Below are 18,979 nucleotides of genomic sequence, written 5' to 3'. Positions count from 1 at the left end.
GAAAGGGCTTTGCATGCTGTCAAATGACACCTAAGCATGATTTTAACAATTGTGCTGCACAAAATCAGCATTTTGTTGTAATAATTTGTGATGTCATATGTATTAGTTTTCTTTTTTTTTTTATCCTTTTGAAATTTTTTTTATTATTATTATACTTTAGGTTTTAGGGTACATGTGCACAATGTGCAGGTTTGTTACATATGTATCCATGTGCCGTGTTGTTTTGCTGCACCCATTAACTCGTCATTTAGCATTAGGTATATCTCCTAATGCTGTCCCTCCCCGCTCCCCCCATCCCACAACAGTCCCCGGAGTGTGATGTTCCCCTTCCTGTGTCTATGAGTTCTCATTGTTCAATTCCCACCTATGAGTGAGAACATGCGGTGTTTGGTTTTTTGTCCTTGCAATAGTTTACTGAGAATGATGTTTTCCAGTTTCATCCATGTCCCTACAAAGGACACGAACTCATCATTTTTTATGGCTGCATAGTATTCCATGGTGTATATGTGCCACATTTTCTTAATCCAGTCTATCGCTGTTGGACATTTGGGTTGGTTCCAAGTCTTTACTATTGTGAATAGTGCTGCAATAAACATACGTGTGCATGTGTCTTTATAGCAGCATGATTTATAGTCCTTTGGGTATATACCCAGTAATGGGATGGCTGGGTCAAATGGTATTTCTAGTTTTAGATCCCTGAGGAATCACCACACTGACTTCCACAATGGTTGAACTAGTTTACAGTCCCACCAACAGTGTAAAAGTGTTCCTATTTCTCCACATCCTCTCCAGCACCTGTTGTTTCCTGACTTTTTAATGATGGCCATTCTAACTGGTGTGAGATGGTATCTCACTGTGGTTTTGATTTGCATTTCTCTGATGGCCAGTGATGATGAGCATTTTTTCATGTGTTTTTTGGATGCATAAATGTCTTCTTTTGAGAAGTGTCTGTTCATGTCCTTCGCCCACTTTTTGATGGGGTTGTTTGTTTTTTTCTTATAAATTTGTTTGAGTTCATTGTAGATTCTGGACAATAGCCCTTTGTCAGATGAGTATGTTGCAAAAATTTTCTCCCATTCTGTAGCACTCTGATGGTAGTTTCTTTTGCTGTGCAGAAGCTCTTTAGTTTAATTAGATCCCATTTGTAAATTTTGGCTTTTGTTGCCATTGCTTTTGGTGTTTTAGACATGAAGTCCTTGCCCATGCCTATGTCCTGAATGGTAGTGCCTAGGTTTTCTTGTAGGATTTCAATGGTTTTAGGTCTAACATTTAAGTCTTTAATCCATCTTGAATTAATTTTTGTGTAAGGTGTAAGGAAGGGATCCAGTTTCAGCGTTCTACATATGGCTAGCCAGTTTTCCCAGCACCATTTATTAACTAGGGAATCCTTTCCCCATTTCTTGTTTTTGTCAGGTTTGTCAAAGATCAGATAGTTGTAGATATGTGGCATCATTTCTGAAGGCTCTGTTCTGTTCCATTGATCTATGTCTCTGTTGTGGTACCAGTACCATGCTGTTTTGGTTACTGTAGACTTGTAGTATAGTTTGAAGTGAGGTAGCGTGATGCCTCAATAACAGGTTCTGAAATTGTGGCAATAATCAATAGCTTACCAACCAAAAAGAGTCCAGGACCTGATGGATTCAGAGCTGAATTCTACCAGAGGTACAAGGAGGAACTGGTACCATTCCTTTGGAAACTATTCCAATCAATAGAAAAAGAGGGAATCCTCCCTAACACATTTTATGAAGCCAGCATCATCCTGATACCAAAGCCTGGCAGAAACATAACCAAAAAAGAGAGTTTCAGACCAATATCCTTGATGAACATTGATGCAAAAATCCTCAATAAAATACTGGCAAACCGAATCCAGCAGCACATCAAAAAGCTTATACACCATGATCAAGTGGGCTTCATCCCTGGGATGCAAGGCTGGTTCAACATATGGAAATCAATAAATGTAATCCAGCATATAAGCAGAACCAAAGACAAAAACCACATGATTATCTCAATAGATGCAGAAAAGGCCTTTGACAAAATTCAACAACCCTTCATGCTAAAAACTCTCAATAAATTAGGTATTGATGGGACGTATCTCAAAATAATAAGAGCTATCTATGACAAACCCACAGCCAATATCATACTGAATGGGCAAAAACTGGAAGCATTCCCTTTGAAAACTGGCACAAGACAGGGATGCCCTCTCTCACCACTCCTATTCAACATAATGCTGGAAGTTCTGGCCAGAGCTATCAGGCAGGAGAAGGAAATAAAGGGTATTCAATTAGGAAAAGAGGAAGTCAAATTGTCCCTCTTTGCAGATGACATGATTGTATATCTAGAAAAGCCCATCGTCTCAGCCCAAAATCTCCTTAGGCTGATTAGCAACTTCAGCAAAGTCTCAGGATACAAAATCAATGTACAAAAATCACAAGCATTCTTGTACACCAATCACAAACAGAGAGCCAAATCATGAGTGAACTCCCATTCACAATTGCTTCAAAGAGAATAAGATACCTAGGAATCCAACTTACAAGGGATGTGAAGGACCTCTTCAAGGAGAACTACAAACCACTGCTCAATCAAATAAAAGAGGATACAAACAAATGGAAGAACATTCCATGCTCATGGGTTGGAAGAATCAATATCGTGAAAATGGCCATACTGCCCAAGGTAATTTATAGATTTAATGCCATCCCCATCAAGCTACCAATGACTTTCTTGACAGAATTGGAAAAAACTACTTTAAAGTTCATATGCAACCAGAAAAGAGCCCGCATCGCCAAGTCAATCCTAAGCCAAAAGAACAAAGCTGGAGTCATATGTATTAGTTTTCTACTAATGCCATAATAAATTGCCAGAAGTTTAGTGTCTTAAAATACTACAAATATATTGTCTTCCAGTTCTGTATATTAGAATTCTGACACAGATCTCACTGGGCTAAAAAGTCAAGGGGTCAGCAGGATTCCTTCAGGAAGCTCCAGGGAAGGGTCCTTGCCTTTTGCGCTTCTATTAATAGAAGCTGTCCTCATTCATTGGCTCTTGGCCCCTTCCTCCATCTTGAAAGTCAACATGTTTCATCTCTCTGTGCCTTTGTGCTTCTATCTCCCTTTGACAGAATCCAACTGGGAAAAAGTCTCACTTTTAAAGACTCATGGGATTAGATTGGTTTTACCTGGATAATTCAGGATAATCTCTCTGTTATAAAGTTGCAGTGTTTCAAAAGAAATAGCACTCAAATGTAAATTTTGTTTTTTTTCTTCTCAGCAAGGCAAGGTACTTCTATAGAAGGGTGCGCCCTCACAGAGCACACCTGCACAAGAGAAGGCAAGGGGTTCTTATTTCTGACACCTGTGGCCCCTGCTGCTATGTCGTTCCCTTACTGGCTAGAGTTAGACTGCAAGGCTAAACTAATTCCAATTGGCTAAATTAAAGAGAGTGACGCGGTAAGTGGTTAGGTGGGAAAAATGGTTATGGCAGAGCAGGAAATCCGAATGAGTCAGGGTGGAGCAAGTAATTGGAATGAGTCAGGGCAAAGGTAATTGGAATGAATCTGGGCAGAGCAGGCAATCGGAATGAGTCTGGGTGGAGCAGGTCATTGGAATGAGTCAGGGTGGAGCAGGTAATCGGAATAAGTCAGGGTGGAGAATGAGTCAGGGTGGAGCAGGTAATCAGAATGAGTCATATTGGAGTAGGTAATCAGAATGGATCAGGGTAGAGTACATAATCAGAATGAGTCAGGGTGGAGAATGAGTCAGGGTAGAGCAGGTAATTGGAATGTGACAAGATGTAGCAGGTAATCGGAATAAGGGTGGAGCAGGTGATCGAAAAAGGTTGCTTTACAATGAAGTTAAGTTTAAAATAGAAGGCAAAGAATTGAACATCCTGCCATATTGATTCTTTGAAGAGAAGTTTAAAACTCATAACTAACAATTCCCTCCTCTTGCATTTTCCTTACAGCTCTTTCTCTTCAAACTTCTTTAGTCTGTCTTCGCTTAGTGGTTTTGCTTGATTTGCCAAAAGAAGCTTCGCTGCATAAGGTGGAGGATAGTTAAGGGAGGTTTTAGTAAGTGCCATTTGTATGAGCCTCTGCAGCAATCCACGGATGCATTGTATGACACAGCACCTGAAAAGAATAAGTATACCCATTACAGCTGCAAGGGAAGTAAGAATTGAGGCTATTATTCCTTTCCGTTTACCAAAGCATTTTTCTAGCCATCCTGTAAAGGGATCATTTACCCCTGAGTTGCTGGCTAACTTATTGGACAGAGCAGTCAGACCTTGCATTGTCTTTGTTATACTTTCATTGGGGTGGTGGTGGCTGGGATGAAAGTACAATATTTTTATTTATGATGCAAACTCCTTTTTCTGCTAATATCATGTCTAAGGCTATCCTGTTTTTCCCAAGCTATATGGCTAGTAGCCCCTAATTGCTCAGCTATTCCTTTAACAGCATCTCTAGTGTAGTTAATAGATCACTGTTTGTTGTAATAGATAGAGTTTATCCAATTTACATTTTATTAATTGTCACCCACCAAAATATTGACTCAAATCCTGCAGCTATTTGATTTTAGGCCTTTAAATTGATCTGGTGTAGACAGATTCACAGCTGAATTCTACCAGAGGTACAAGGACCATTCCTTCTGGAACTATTCCAATCAACAGAAAAAGAGGGAATCCTCCCTAACTCATTTTACGAGGCCAGCAGCATCCTGTACCAAAGCCTGGCAGAGACACAACAAAAAAAGAGAATTTTAGATGAATATCCCTGATAAACATCGATGCAAAAATCCTCAGTAAAATACTGGCAAACCGAATCCAACAGCACATCAAAAAGCTTATCTACCATGATCAAGTGGGCATCCCTAGGATGCAAGACTTGTTCAACATATACAAATCGATAAACGTAATCCAGCATGTAAACAGAACCAAAGACAAAAACCACATGTTTATCTCAATGGATGCAGAAAAGGCCTTGACAAAATTCAACAACTCTTCATGCCAAGAGCTCCCAATAAATTAGGTATCGATGGGATGTATCTCAAAATAATAAGCTATTTATGACAGACCCACAGCCAATATCATACTGAATGGGCAAAAGCTGGAAGCATTCCCTTTGAAAACTGGCAGAAGACAGGGATACCCTCTCTCACCACTCCTATTCAACACAGTGTTGGAAGTTCTGGCCAGGGCAGTCAGGCAGGAGAAAGAAATAAAGGGTATTCAATTAGGAAAAGAGGAAGTCAAATTGTCCCTCTTTGCAGATGACATGATTGTATATTTAGAAAACCCTATCCTCTCTGCCTAAAATCTCCTTAAACTTATAAGCAACTTCAGCAAAGTCTCAGGATACAAAATCGATGTGCAAAAATCACAAGCATTCTTATACACAAATAACAGACAGAGAGCCAAATCATGAGTGAACTCTCATTCACAATTGCTTCAAAGAGAATAAAATACCTAGGAATCCAACTTACAAGGGACGTGAAGGACCTCTTCAGGGAGAACTACAAACCATTGCCACTGAAATGAAAGAGGACACAAACAAATGGAAGAACATTCCATGCTCATGGATAGGAAGAATCAATATCGTGAAAATGGCCATACTGCCCAAGGTAATTCATAGATTCAGTGCCATCCCCATCAAGCTACCAATGACTTTCTTGACAGAATTGGAAAAAACTACTTTAAAATTCCTATGGAAACAAAAAAGAGCCCATATTGCCAAGACAATCCTAAGCCAAAAGAACAAAGCTCGAGGCATCATGCTACTTGACTTCCAACTATACTACAAGGCTACAGTAACCAAAACAGCATGGTACTGGAACCAAAACAGAGATATAGACCAATGGAACAGAACTAAGCCCTCAGAAATAATACCACATGTCTACAACCATCTTATCTTTGACAAACCTGACAAAAACAAGAAATGGGGATAGGATTCCCTATTTAATAAATGGTGCTGGGAAAACTGGCTAGCCATATGTAGAAAGCTGAAACTGGATCCTTTCCTTACACCTTATACAAAAATTAATTCAAGATGGATTAAAGACTTAAATGTTAGACCTAAGACCATAAAAACCCTAGAAGAAAACCTAGGCAATACCATTCAGGACATAGGCATGGGCAAGGACTTCATGTCTAAAACACCAAAAGTAATGGCAACAGAAGCCAAAATTGACAAATGGGATCTAAGTAAACTAAAGAGCTTCTGCACAGCAAAAGAAACTACCATCAGAGTGAACAGGCAACCTACAGAATGGGAGAAAATTTTTGCAATCTACTCATCTGACAAAGGGCTAATATCCAGAATCTACAAAGAACTCAAACAAATTTACAAGAAAAAAAAAAACACATCACAAAGTGGGTGAAGGATATGAACACACACTTCTCAAAAGAAGACATTTATGCAGCCAACAGACACATGAAAAAATGCTCATCATCACTGGCCATCAGAGAAATGCAAATCAAAACCACAATGAGATACTATCTCACACCAATTAGAAAGGCAATCTTTAAAAAGTCAGGAAACAGGCCGGGCGCGGTGGCTCAAGCCTGTAATCCCAGCACGTTGGGAGGCCGAGGCGGGCGGATCACGAGGTCAGGAGATCGAGACCATCCTGGCTAACATGGTGAAACCCCGTCTCTACTAAAAAATACAAAAAAATTAGCCGGGCATGTTGGCGGGCGCCTGTAGTCCCAGCTACTCGGGAGGCTGAGGCAGGAGAATGGCGTGAACCCGGGAGGCGGAGCTTGCAGTGAGCCGAGATGCGCCACTGCACTCCAGCCTGGGGGACAGAGCAAGACTCCGTCTCAAAAAAAAAAAAAAAAAGTCAGGAAACAATAGGTGCTGGAGAGGATGTGGAGAAATAGGAACACTTTTACACCGTTGGTGGGACTGTAAACTAGTTCCACCATTGTGGAAGACAGTTTGGTGATTCGTCAGGTATCTAGAACTAGAAATACCATTTGACCCAGTCATCCCATTACTGGGTATATACCCAAAGGATTATAAATCATGCTGCTATAAAGGCACATGCACATGTATGTTTATTGTGGCACTATTCACAATAGCAAAGACTTGGAACCTGGCCTAAACTGAGTAGTTAAAAATCAACTCCTAACTTAGAAACTGATGTTATTCATAGATTCCAGACATTGTGTAGAAGAACATTGTGAAACTCCCTGCTCTGTTCTGTTTCTCTCTGACCACCAGTGTATGCAGCCCCTGTCACGTACCCTCTGCTTGCTCAAATCAGTCACGACCCTTTCATGTGAAATCTTTAGTGTTGTGAGCCCTTAAAAGGGACAGAAATTGTGCACTCGGGGAGCTTGGATTTTAGGGCAGTAGCTTGCCCATGCTCCCAGCTGAATAAAGCCCTTCATTCTACAACTTGGTGTCTGAAAGGTTTTGTCTGTGGCTCGTCCTGCTATATACACACAGAATTTCCTTTACAATTAACATTTTAAAACTTGCTTAAACCTTTAAAACAAATTTTTTTAACGTTGTAATTAATGTAGGTAAAAAATCCACATTCTTATGCCTCCTTATAATCCTTTTACCCAGAGTATATTTTACCTTCCTTACACATCTTGCATGTAAACTGTTTCTTTCACTCATGTCCATGTGGAGACCACCAAACAGGCTTTGTGTGAGCAACAAGGCTGTTTATTTCACCTGGGTGCAGGCGGGCTGAGTCTGAAAAGAGAGTCAGCAAAGGAAGATAGGAGTGGGGCCATTTTATAAGATGTGGGTAGGTAAAGAGCGTCACAAGGTGCACAGTAGGGGAACTTTTGAGCCAGGATGAGCCAGGAGAAGGAATTTCACAAAGTAATGTCATCAGTTAAGGCAGGAACAGGCCATTTTCACTTCTTTTGTGGTGGAATGTCATCAGTTAAGGCAGGAACTGGCCATCTGGATGTGTACATGCAGGTCACAGGAGATATGATGGCTTAGCTTGGGCTCAAAGGCCTGACATTCCTGTCTTCTTATATTAATAAGAAAAATGAAATAGTGGTGAAGTGTTGGGACAAAAACAATTTTGGGGGGTGGTTTGGAGAGATAATGGGTGATGTTTCTCAGAGCTGCTTCGAGCGAGATTGGGGTGGTGTGGGAACCTAGAGTGGGAGAGATTAAGTTGAAGGAAGATTTTGGGGTAAGGGGTGATATTGTGGGGGTTGCTGGAAGAAACATTTGTCGTGTAGAATTATTGGTGATGGCCTGGATACAGTTTTGTATGAATTGAAAAACTAAATGGAACAAGAGAAGGAGAAAAACAGGTATTAAAGGACTGAGAATTGGGAGGACCTAGGACATCCAATTAGGGAATGTCCAAGAGGGTTCAGCGTAATTACTTGGTTGGCAAGTTTCTGGGCTCTGTCCTTGAGTTTTTTTATATTGTCATACTCCAGGCCAAATTGATTTAGGTAAAAACAACACTCTTCATTTACAAATATACAGAGTCCTCTTTCGTGTGTGTCTGTATGAGGAGACCATCACACAGGCTTTGTGTGAGCAACATGGCTGTTTATTTCACCTGGGTGCAGGTGGGCTGAGTCCAAAAAGAGAATCAGTGAAGGGAGATGGGGTGGGGCCATTTTATAGGATTTGGGTAGGTAAAGGGAAAAGGGGGTTGTTCTCTGGTGGGCAGGAGTGGGGGTCACAAGGTACTCAGTGGGGGAGCTTTTGAGCCAGGATGAGCCAGGAGAAGGAATTTCACAAGACAATGTCATCAGTTAAGGCAGGAACAGGCCATTTTCACTTCTTTTGTGGTGGAATGTCATCAGTTAAGGCAGGAACTGGCCATCTGGATGCCTACCTGCAGGTCACAGGGGATATGATGGCTTAGCTTGGGCTCAGGGGCCTGACATTCCTGTCTTCTTATATTAATAAAAAATAAAGTAGTGGTAAAATGTTGGGATGGTGAAAATTTTGGGGGGGTACTATGGAGAGAGAATGAGTGATGTTTCTCAAGGCTGCTTTGAGCGGGATTAGGGGTGGTGTGGGAACCTAGAGTGGGAGAGATTAAGCTGAAGGAAGACTTTGTGGTAAGGGGCAATATTGTGGGGTTGTTAGAAGGAACGTTTGTCATTTAGAATTATTGTTGATGGCCTGGATACAGTTTTGTATGAATTGAAAAACTAAATGGAATAAGAGAAGGAGAAAAACAGGTATAAAAGGTCTAAGAATTGGGACAACTCAGGACATCTGATTAGAGAGTGCCTAAGGAGATTCAGTTTAGTCCTGCCAGCAAAGATTATTTATTTACTTTAAGAGCTTAGAGTGGCAGTTTGGGATAGCACGAGGAGATATCAGCTGTGCTGGCTTGGAGAAACAGTGTAAACCAGCAGTGTAAACAAGAGCAGGGCATGTATGAGTAGTTGATAATGGTGAATAGGAGTATGACTAGACAGAAGATAGTAGGGATGACAAGTTTTTTGGGGGCACAGTCTAAGTTGGTCTGGTGTCTGGAATGAGAGTGGGGCCTAATAAAAAGGAGCTTCTATACAGGAGCTCAAATGGGCTGTACCTTGTAGCATTCTGAGGACAGGCCTGAATTCTGAGAAGTGAAAGTGGTAAAAGTATTGTCCAGTCCTTTTTAAGTTGGTGGCTGAGCTTGATGAGGTGTGTTTTTAAAAGACTTTTAGTCCATTCTACTTTTCCTGAAGATGAAGGACTGTAAGGGATATAAAGGTTTCACTGAATACTAAGAGCCTGAAGAACTGCTTGGCTGATTTGACTATAAAGGCTGGTCTGTTATCAGACTGTATAGAGGTGGGAAGGCTAAACTAAGGAATTATGTCTGACAGAAGGGAAGAAATGACTGTGGGGCCTTCTCAGACTGTATAGAAAAGGCCTCTACCTATCCAGTGAAAGTGTCTACCTAGACTAAGCGGTATTTTAGTTATCTGGCTTGGGGCATGTTGAGTAAAGCTAATTTCCCAGTTCTGGGGGCAAATCCTTGAGCTTGATGTGTAGGGAAGGGAGGGGGCCTGAATAATCCCTGAGGAGTAGTAGAATAGCAGATGGAACACCAAGAAGTTATTTCCTTGGGGATAGATTTCCACGATGGAAAGGAAATGAGAGGTTCTAAGAGGCGGGCTAGTGGCTTATACTATAGCATAGCCTGCCTTTGCTGGTGTGTGGTGATTAGGCCTGGTGGAACTGCTATCAGTAAACCAAGTGTGATCAGGGTGAGAAACAGGGAAGAAGGAAATGTGGGGAAATGGGGTAAACGTCAGGTGGATCAGAGAGATGCAGTCGTGAGGGGTCAGGTGTGGTATCCAGAATAATGTGGGAGGCTGGATTGAAGTCTGGGCCAGGAACAATGGTAATTGTGGGAGACTCAACAAAGAATGAGTATAGCTGAAGGAGCCAGGGAGCAGAAAGTATATGCGTCAGGTGTGAGGAAGAAAATAGATTTTGGAAATTATGAGAAATGTAGAGAGTGAGTTGAGCATAGTTTTTGATTTTTAGGGCCTCTGAAAGTATTAAAGCAGTGGCAGCTGCTGCACGCACACATGAGGGCTAGGCTAAAACAGTAAGGTCAAGTTGTTTGGACAGAAAGGCTACAGGGTGCGGTCCTGGCTCTTGTGTAAGAATTCTGACTGCACTAACCATGCCTAGGAAGGAAAGAAGTTGTTTTGTAAGGAATTGAGGTTTGGGAGATTAATCAGACACAATCAGCAAGGAGAGCACATGTGTTTTTATGAGAATTATGCTGAGATAGGTAACAGATGAGGATGAAATTTGGGCTTGATTGAAGTAATGGGGTCTGTCTGTGAAGCCTTGTGGCAGTACAGCCCAGGTAATTTGCTGAGTCTAATGGGTGTCAGTGTCAGTCTAAGTGAAAGTGAAGAGAGGCTGGGATGACAGGTGCAAAGGAATAGTAAAGAAAGCATGTTTGAGATCCACAACAGAATAATGGGTTGTAGAGGGAGGTATTGAGGATAGGAGAGTATACAGGTTTGGCATCATGGGGTGGATAGGCAAAACAATTTGGTTGATAAGGCTCAGATTCTGAACTAACCTGTAAGCCTTGTCTGGTTTTAGGACAAGTAAAATGGGGGAATTGTAAGGAGAGTTTACAGGCTTTAAAAGGCCATGCTGTAGCAGGCAAGTGATAACAGGCTTTGATCTTTTTAAAATGTGCTGTGGGATGGGATATTGGCATTGACGGGGGTAAGAGTGATTAGGTTTTAATGAGATTGTAAGGGGTGCATGATTGGTCGCCAAGGAGGGAATAGAGGTATCTTATAGTTGTGGGTTAAGGTGAGGGGATTTGAGAGAAGGACGCGAAGGAGGCTTTGAACTGGGGAAAAGGTGGCAATGAGGTGTGGCTTTAGCCCAGGAATAGTCAGGGAAGCCGATAATTTAGTTAAAATATCTCGGCCTAATAAGGGAACTGGGCAGGTGGGGATAACTAAGAAGAGTGCTTAAAAGAGTATTGTCTAAGTTGGCACCAGAGTTGGGGAGTTTTAAGAGGTTTAGAAGCCTGACCATCAATACCCACAACAGTTATGGAGGCAAGGGAAACAGGCCCTTGAAAAGAAGGTAATGTGGAGTGGGTAGCCTCTGTATTAAGAAGGGGATGGACTTACCCTCTACTGTGAGAGTTACCCGAAAATTGGCATCCGTGATAATCTTGGGGGCTTCCGAGGCAATTGGGCAGTGTCAGTCTTCTGGGAAGGAGTCAGTCAGAGAGCCTTGGGCCAGAGTTCCAGGGGCTCTGGGAGTGGCTGCCAGGTGAACAGATGGGACATGGCTTAGGAGGAATCCTGGGCTGTGGGCATTCCTTGGCCCAGTGGCCAGATATCTGGCACTTGAAGCAAGATCTTGATGGAGGAAGTCTTGTAGGAATGCTTAACTGCTGCAGCTTAGGCATGTGCAGCTTAGGCATTTTGAAATTCTTGTGTGCTGGAGGTGTGACTGGGTTTTGTCTCCCAGCAGAGGCAAGTAATTGTAACTCAGAAATGTGTTGCCATCTGGCTGCCTCCTCTCTAGTATTGTACACCTTGAAGGCGAGGTTAATTCTTGTTGGGGGGTTTGAGGGCCAGATTCTGATTTTTGAAGTTTTTTGCTAATGTCAGGAGTGGATTGGGTGATAAAATGCATATTAAGAATAAGGCAGCCTTCTGGCCCTTCTGGGTCTAGGGCAGTAAAGCCTCTAAGGGTTGCTGCTAAGTGGGCCATGAATTGGGCTGGGTTTTCATCTTTACCTTAGGTAGTTTCTTTAAGCTTGCCGTAATAACAGCTTTGTAAGCTTCCATTTTAAGCCCTTCAAAGTAGGCAGGAAATCATGTAATCTTGCCTGGCTATACCTGGGGAATCTGCCTGATAGTTCCTGATAGTTCCATTGGGGATCCAATCGGGGAACTGCTCTAATGCCTTCCTGGAGGTCTGGCTCATGAAGCCAGCAGTTATCAGCATGAGACTGGCCTAGAGAAAAAACTCTTTCCTGTTCATCCTGTTCATCTGGGGAAAGCGTAGAAGTCAGGATGACATTTAAGTCACTCCAGGTTAAATTGTAGGACAGAGTTAGATATCGGAACTCCTGTATGTATTTAATGGGGTCTGATGAGAAAGAGCCTAAACACTGACTGATCTGAGAGAGGTCTGATAGAGAAAAAGTTACATGTACCCTGACTATGCCTTCAGCTCCAGCCACTTCTCTAAGGGGAAATTGCTGGGCAGGTGGGGAAGAGCTAGTCGTGGAACTAAACTGTGAGCTGGACCGGATATGAGGAGGGGAGGCCATAGAAGGATTATAGGGTGGAGGAGCAGAGGCTGAGAAAGATTTGAGACTTAGCCTGACGACGAGCAGCCTGGAGAGGAGGGGAGAGGTCAGATGTGTCTGTAGGAAAGGAAGACTGGAAAGACTCAGCGATGCTTGGGGTTGGGACTGAGGGGACAGTCTGGAGGGAAAGAAGGAGGATTTGGGAGGAATCACATTGGGAACAGAGACTAGGGAGGGAATGAAGTGTGAAAAATGCCTGGATGTAAGGCACCTCAGACCATTTGCCCATTTTTCGACAAAAATTATTTAGGTCTTGTAGGATGGAGAAATTGAAAGTGCCATTTTCTGGCCATTTAGAGCCATTGTCAAGTTTGTATTGGGGCCAAGTGGTGTTGCAGAAGAAAATAAGGCATTTAGGTTGTAGGTCAGGTGTGAGTTGAAGAGGTTTTAAGTTTTTGAGAATACAGGCTAAAGGAGAAGAGGGAGGAATGGAGGGTGGAAGATTGCCCATAGTGAAGGAGGCAAGCCCAGAAAAAAGAGAGAGTAGAGACACAGAGAGAAGGGGCTGGGGGGTTCTTGCCCTCCAGAAAAGCAGAGAAAGGGTAGACATGGAGAGAAGGGATTGGGGGGGTTCTTGCCCTCCAGAAAAGCGGAAAACAGGTAGAGACACGGAGAGAAGGGGTCAGGGGGGTTCTTGCCCCCTAGAAAAGCAGTACTTGCTGCTAAGGGTGAAGAAGGGGTTGGGGGGTTCTTGCCCCCCAGAAAAGTGGAGAAGGGGTAGAGACATGGAGAGAAGGGGTTGGGGTTCTTGCCCCCTAGAAAAGTGGTACTTGCTGCTAAGGGTGAAGGACCAAGGTAGGCATCCCCGTGTGTTAAGACACCTCTGAAACATGGGTGAATAATCAGGCAGGCATCTCCACGTGATTAAACACCAAGGGAAGACTGTCCTTCTGAGTCCATGACTGGTACCAGAGTTTTGAGTCCACAGATAAAACGCATCTCCTTCATCTCTACCAGAAAAGGAAAGGAACTGAAATTAAGTGAAGGGAGAGATTGAAGTGTGGCGCCAAGATTGAAAGGAGAAAGAGATTGAGGGATAGTGAGAGAGGCTGGAGAAGAGAGTAAAAAGAGGCTGCTTACCCGATTTAAAATTGGTGAGATGTTCCTTGGGCTAGTTGGTCTGAGGACCAGAGGTTGTAGGTGGATATTTCTCATGGAACAAAGAGCAGGAGGACAGGGGATTGATCTCCCAAGGAAGGTCCCCTGATCCAAGTCATGGCACCAAATTTCACTCACATCCATATGAAGAGACACCAAACAGGCTTTGTGTGAGCAACAAGGCTGTTTATTTCACCTGTGTGCAGGCAGGCTGAGTCTGAAAAGAGAGCAAAGGGAGATGGGGTAGGGCCATTTTATAAGATTTGGATAGGTAAAGGAAAATTACAGTCAAAGGGGTGTTCTCTGGAGGGCAGGAGTGGGGGGTCACAAGGTGCTCAGTAGGGGAGCTTTTGAGCCAGGATGAGCCAGGAGAAGGAATTTCACAAGGTAATGTGATCGGTTAAGGCAGGAACAGGCCATTTTCACTTCTTTTGTGGTGGAGTGTCATCAGTTAAGGCAGGAATTGGCCATCTGAATGTGTATGTGCATGTCACAGGGAATGTGATGGCTTAGCTTGGGCTCAGATGCTTGACAGTTTCTTTAGTAGTGTTACATTCAGGAGGCCTAATTACTTTTAAATCCTACAATGTTGCTTGCATAAATTCCCTTTTATAGCATTTTTCATGACTTTCACAATCTTCAACATGCCTCAATTTTCTGACTTGTAAACACCCCTTTCTTTTTTTTTTTTTTTTTTTTTTTTTTTTTGAGACGGAGTCTTGCTCTGTCGCCCAGGCTGGAGTGCAGTGGCACGATCTTGGCTCACTGCAAGCTCTGCCTCCCGGGTTCACATCATTCTCCTGCCTCAGCCTCCCACGTAGCTGGGACTACAGGCACCCGCCACCACGCCCGGCTAATTTTTTTTGTATTTTTTTAGTAGAGACGGGGTTTCACCATGTTAGCCAGGATGGTCTCCATCTCCTGACCTTGTGATCCGCCCGCCTCGGCCTCCCAAAGTGCTGGGATTACAGGCTTGAGCCACCGCGCCCGGCCAGTAACACCCCTTTCTTTGAACAACCAGTTAATTGATTTTAGGACAAGAATTTACCATATAACATCCTTTTTACATAAGTTCTCCTCCCCAACCTTTTCTGTTTTCCAGTGATGATAACCATTCTTTTCCAAACCCAACTTGCTTCATGTCTGTGGACTATACTGCCCAAGGCCACAAGATTAGAAGTTAGTGTAATACATGTTACACTGTTAACTTTTAGCAAACTTTACTTTTGTTGAAAACCTTGTAAGTTTGGGATTTCAATTATCCTTTTCTATCAATAAGACCTCATTCAGTCCAAATTAACTTAACAATTGGTATAGATGGTTCCTTACTGGTTCTGTAAGTACTTTAAGGCTTGGCTGAGTGCAAATGGCTTAATGTTTGAGCAGACCAATTATTAGGCAATTTTCCTAACTCTACTTCTACAAGGGTTTCCCTATCCTTACTGAATACCCATTTTGTCCTTTTCCCTCTATCACCCAGGAAGAACCACCTATTATCCTCTGGTCAGACCTTTGTATGGTAATTAAGTAAGATTTAGATTCCTTCTTAGGAAACCTGCTGGATTAAGGGAATTATCAGTGGTTAATGTTAAATGTCTTTTTTTTCTAAGAGAATTGCCCCATACTTTTAAGATTTTTGAGTTAGTAAGCTACCTTTTTGGTTTTTTTGACTTAGGATAGTTCTGACCTAGTGAGGTATGCTCACAATAAGATTTCCTCTAAAAGTTATTTCCTGCTTTCTTCTGTTAGGAAAGCAGTTGCTGCTATAGATTGAATGCATTTAGGCCATCCACAGGTTACTGGGTTAAGGATTTTTCACTGGTAAGGCTACGGGTTGTCAGTGGCCTCGGTGCTTTAGAGCTATGCCCTTGTTTACATTGACAACAAGGTGGTATAGCTGCTTATGGTGGGTAAAGCTAAGACAGGGCCTGTTACTAATACATGTTTTAACCTTTCCACCTGTTGGATTTTTGGTAATTGCCAAATGAGGGGGTTGGCCCATCTTGTGCGAACTTTTATATAAGGGTTTTGTTTTTAGGGCATAAGATTCTACGTATAGACGACAGTGTCCATCCAACTAAACCTAAAATTTTCTTTTTTCTTTTTTTTAATACAACGTTTAATCATCTGGCTAATCAGGAAATGCAATGCTTAGTCTAGGAACAGCAGCAGAAATAGCGAGAGACACGGGACTTTTACACAAAAAAATTTTTTGCTTACAAAACGTATGCAAAAAAAAGCTTAAAAAAAACCCAGAGACCAAAGGCAGCATCCTTGCTAATTTTCATCTACATCAAGAAAAAAAAACTTGTAACTAATGTTCTTTTTATTTTCCTTAAAAAAAATATTTCGCTTAGACACAATTTGCTGGTGACATTTGAAGAATAAACCAGGTTTCCACAGCATCCCCCTCGAGTGATATGTTTCCATTTCTCCACTTTTTATAGTTAAGGCATTTTTTTTTTCTTTTCTGACAAAGTGTACGTTTTGTTGCTTGCTTTCAGGTTTTGTTTACTGGAAAAAAAAATGCACCTGTCAGCCCAGGCAACAGGGCCAAGACACACTTTCAGGATCCATGGGACAGGTCACAGGCTGAGATTCGGGGACAGGAGAAGCAAGGCCAGTGAGTGGTAGGCCAGGGTCCTAGGGAGCTCCTGGACCCAGCGTCACCTTGGCCGCCCCCATCACTCCGAACCTCTCAGGTTGGTGTTGGCTCCATGCTGACAACAGGTGTGTGAGGTGTGGACGTGGATGAAGACCAGTGTCTCGAGTGGCCGTTCTGGGCCCAGCGCACAGGGCTGAGAGCAGGGGGCTCGTCCCACGGAGGCATACCTTTCGCATGTGCTCAGCGGGGTTGTGAGCTTCGCTTAGGCCTGGGTGGGCAGCTGAAAGCACCATCTGCGGGTCTCCGACCCCACCCGACACCTTTTCCTCTTCTTGCCGTTTCAAAACAGGCTGCTTTGGGATTCAGGTTCCGCTCTCACACTTGCTGCCCCAAGTTCAGGATGATGGAGATGGCCTGGTGCAGGATGAGCAGTTTGGTCTGGGGGTTCTAGCTGTTGAGGAGCAGTTGGCACATGCGCCCCAGCTCCTTAAAGTCTTCATTGATGTCAGGGACCCGCAGCAGCTCCCGGGCGTTATTGGCCACCTGGCGCTCCTTCTCCCGCTCCGCCTTCTGCTCTGGGGGGAGAAGGTTGTCCTGGTCCTCATCTGGGCTGGTCTGGGCCCGGGGGGCCTTCAGCTCCTTCTTCTTCTCTGAGTGGTCAGCCGTGAGGTGTTCTCTTCGTCCTGGTTCTCCTCCTGCTTGATCTTGCCGGCGGCCGCCATGGCACCTGCTCGCCCTAGCCCACTGTAGGAGTTGGGAGGCCGAAAGAGCAGGGAGGGCTCCTGGCTGGCTGGGGAGGGCCACGGTTGTGCATGAGGCTGGTGCTGCCTTCAAGGCCGTCTTCGGGGTGGCGGCCTGCAACCAGGCCTTCGTTCCGCCCGCACAGCGACATGGGGCTGGTGAAACTCGAGGCCAGTACCCCGTGGCCAGGTAGCAGCATGTGCATGTCGCTGGCTGTGCCCACAGCGTGGCTGCGGAGCACATGGATGGCCTCGTCCGGGTGGTCTTCTTACTCTGCAGGCCGTGGAGACACCCGGCATAGCTGGGCCATAAGGCACTGGGGGATCCTGCTGGAGGCCACTGCGACGTCCCCGCCAGGCCCTTTAGGGAGCCCACGGGGAAGCCCATGGGGGTGGAAGGGCTGGACGAGAAGTTATTGAGTGATCCGGGGAGTAGATCGAGGCCAGTGCTTTGCCGAGGGCATCCCCGGAGCTGCCAGCTTTGGTCCCTTGGGAGCCCAGGACGCTGTCGGCCCCGCTGATAGGCGGCATGTGGCTGGAGGCGCCTTACGTGGCTCCGGGGGCCGAGGAGAAGGAGAATGCAGCTGGCAGCCCGCCGTTCACCTCTGCTCCGTGCAGCTGGCAACCCATGCGCTCGTGCTGGTGCTGGCCACCAAACGTGCTGCTGCTTCCACTGCTGCCCACAGGGCCGCTGCGGGTGGGAGGGGCAGCGGGGATGAGCCCCCACCAAGCATGCGCCGGAAGCCCGCCTGGCCCAGGGGACTCCAGACCTGGGCTGAGAGGTGCAGGCTATCATCTGCCATGTAGAAGGGGCAGGATAGGCGGTGCTGCGTGTCTTGGCGGACGGGTAGGCGACGGCATCCCTGCGTAGTCCTCACCTGAGTTGGGCCGGTACACAGAGGATGGAAGACCCGGCGGGACCTTCCGGACTTTCTTGGGCTGCGCGTCTAGGCTGCCATCCGCTGCTCTCCGCCGGGAGCTGCCGGAGTAGGAGGGGTAGAACTGGGAGGTCCCCTCCATGCCCGAAGGGGACAGAGGCCCGGGGCTGCTGAGGACCAGCTCTCCTGACAACCAGCGTGAGTCAGGCCGCCCGGCTCACCGCTCTTACCTCCGAGTCCCGATCCCAGGAATGTGGATGAAGAGAGGCTGCTGTGCGACTCAGTGAAGTGGGTGCCCTCGCTGAAGGTCCAGCTGGGGTCAAAGGAGGAGCTGTTCTGGTCGCCGCTGCCCCAGGAGCCTGAGCTGGGCCGGTCCTCAAGACCTGAACCTCTGAACTGCGCCCCGGCCAGGGGGCCAGGGAGGCGGGCCGGTTCTTCCGGTTGGTGACAGGCAGCGGGAACATCATGCTGAAGTCCAGGAGGTCACTGAGCTCCTTGTCTGTGCCTACAGGCACCATCCTTTGCGGCAGGTTCATTCTCATGGGGCCAGGGCGGGCACCTCAGGCCTGGAAACCCTGCTGGGTGCGGCCGGGCACGCGGCGCCTAGGAGGCGGTGGCATGAAGCGGCACCCCCCATTCCCCGACAAACGGGCGTCACCGCTAGGACCCCGAGGGTTGCGCGTGGGCGGCGGCGGCCGGGCGCGTGTCCCGGGCCCTTCCCACCCCCGTGTGGCCCGTCCCGCGGGGCCCGTGCGCGTGGCCGGCCGGGGCGCCCCTGGGGCAGCGGCAAGCGCGGCGCCCGCGGTGACCGCTGCCGCGTCTACTCCAGCCGGCTAAGCCCGCAGCGGCCCCGGCTGCCTCATC

The 18,979-nt window shown here is 45.5% G+C and overlaps 1 pseudogene; it reads right to left on the bottom strand.

Annotated features, from left to right (window-relative positions):
• Positions 1 to 16,535: 16,535 nt before the first annotated feature.
• LOC116812235 (transcription factor E2-alpha-like) lies at positions 16,536 to 18,708 on the bottom strand (annotated as a pseudogene).
• Between the last annotated feature and the right edge of the window lie 271 nt (positions 18,709 to 18,979).

Source organism: Hylobates moloch, unplaced genomic scaffold (genome assembly GCF_009828535.3).
Source record: "Hylobates moloch isolate HMO894 unplaced genomic scaffold, HMol_V3 SCAFFOLD_25, whole genome shotgun sequence".
NCBI classification, from domain to species: domain Eukaryota; kingdom Metazoa; phylum Chordata; class Mammalia; order Primates; family Hylobatidae; genus Hylobates; species Hylobates moloch.
Note: the sequence above shows the minus strand (reverse complement) of the source record. Positions and strands in the feature narration are given on the sequence as shown.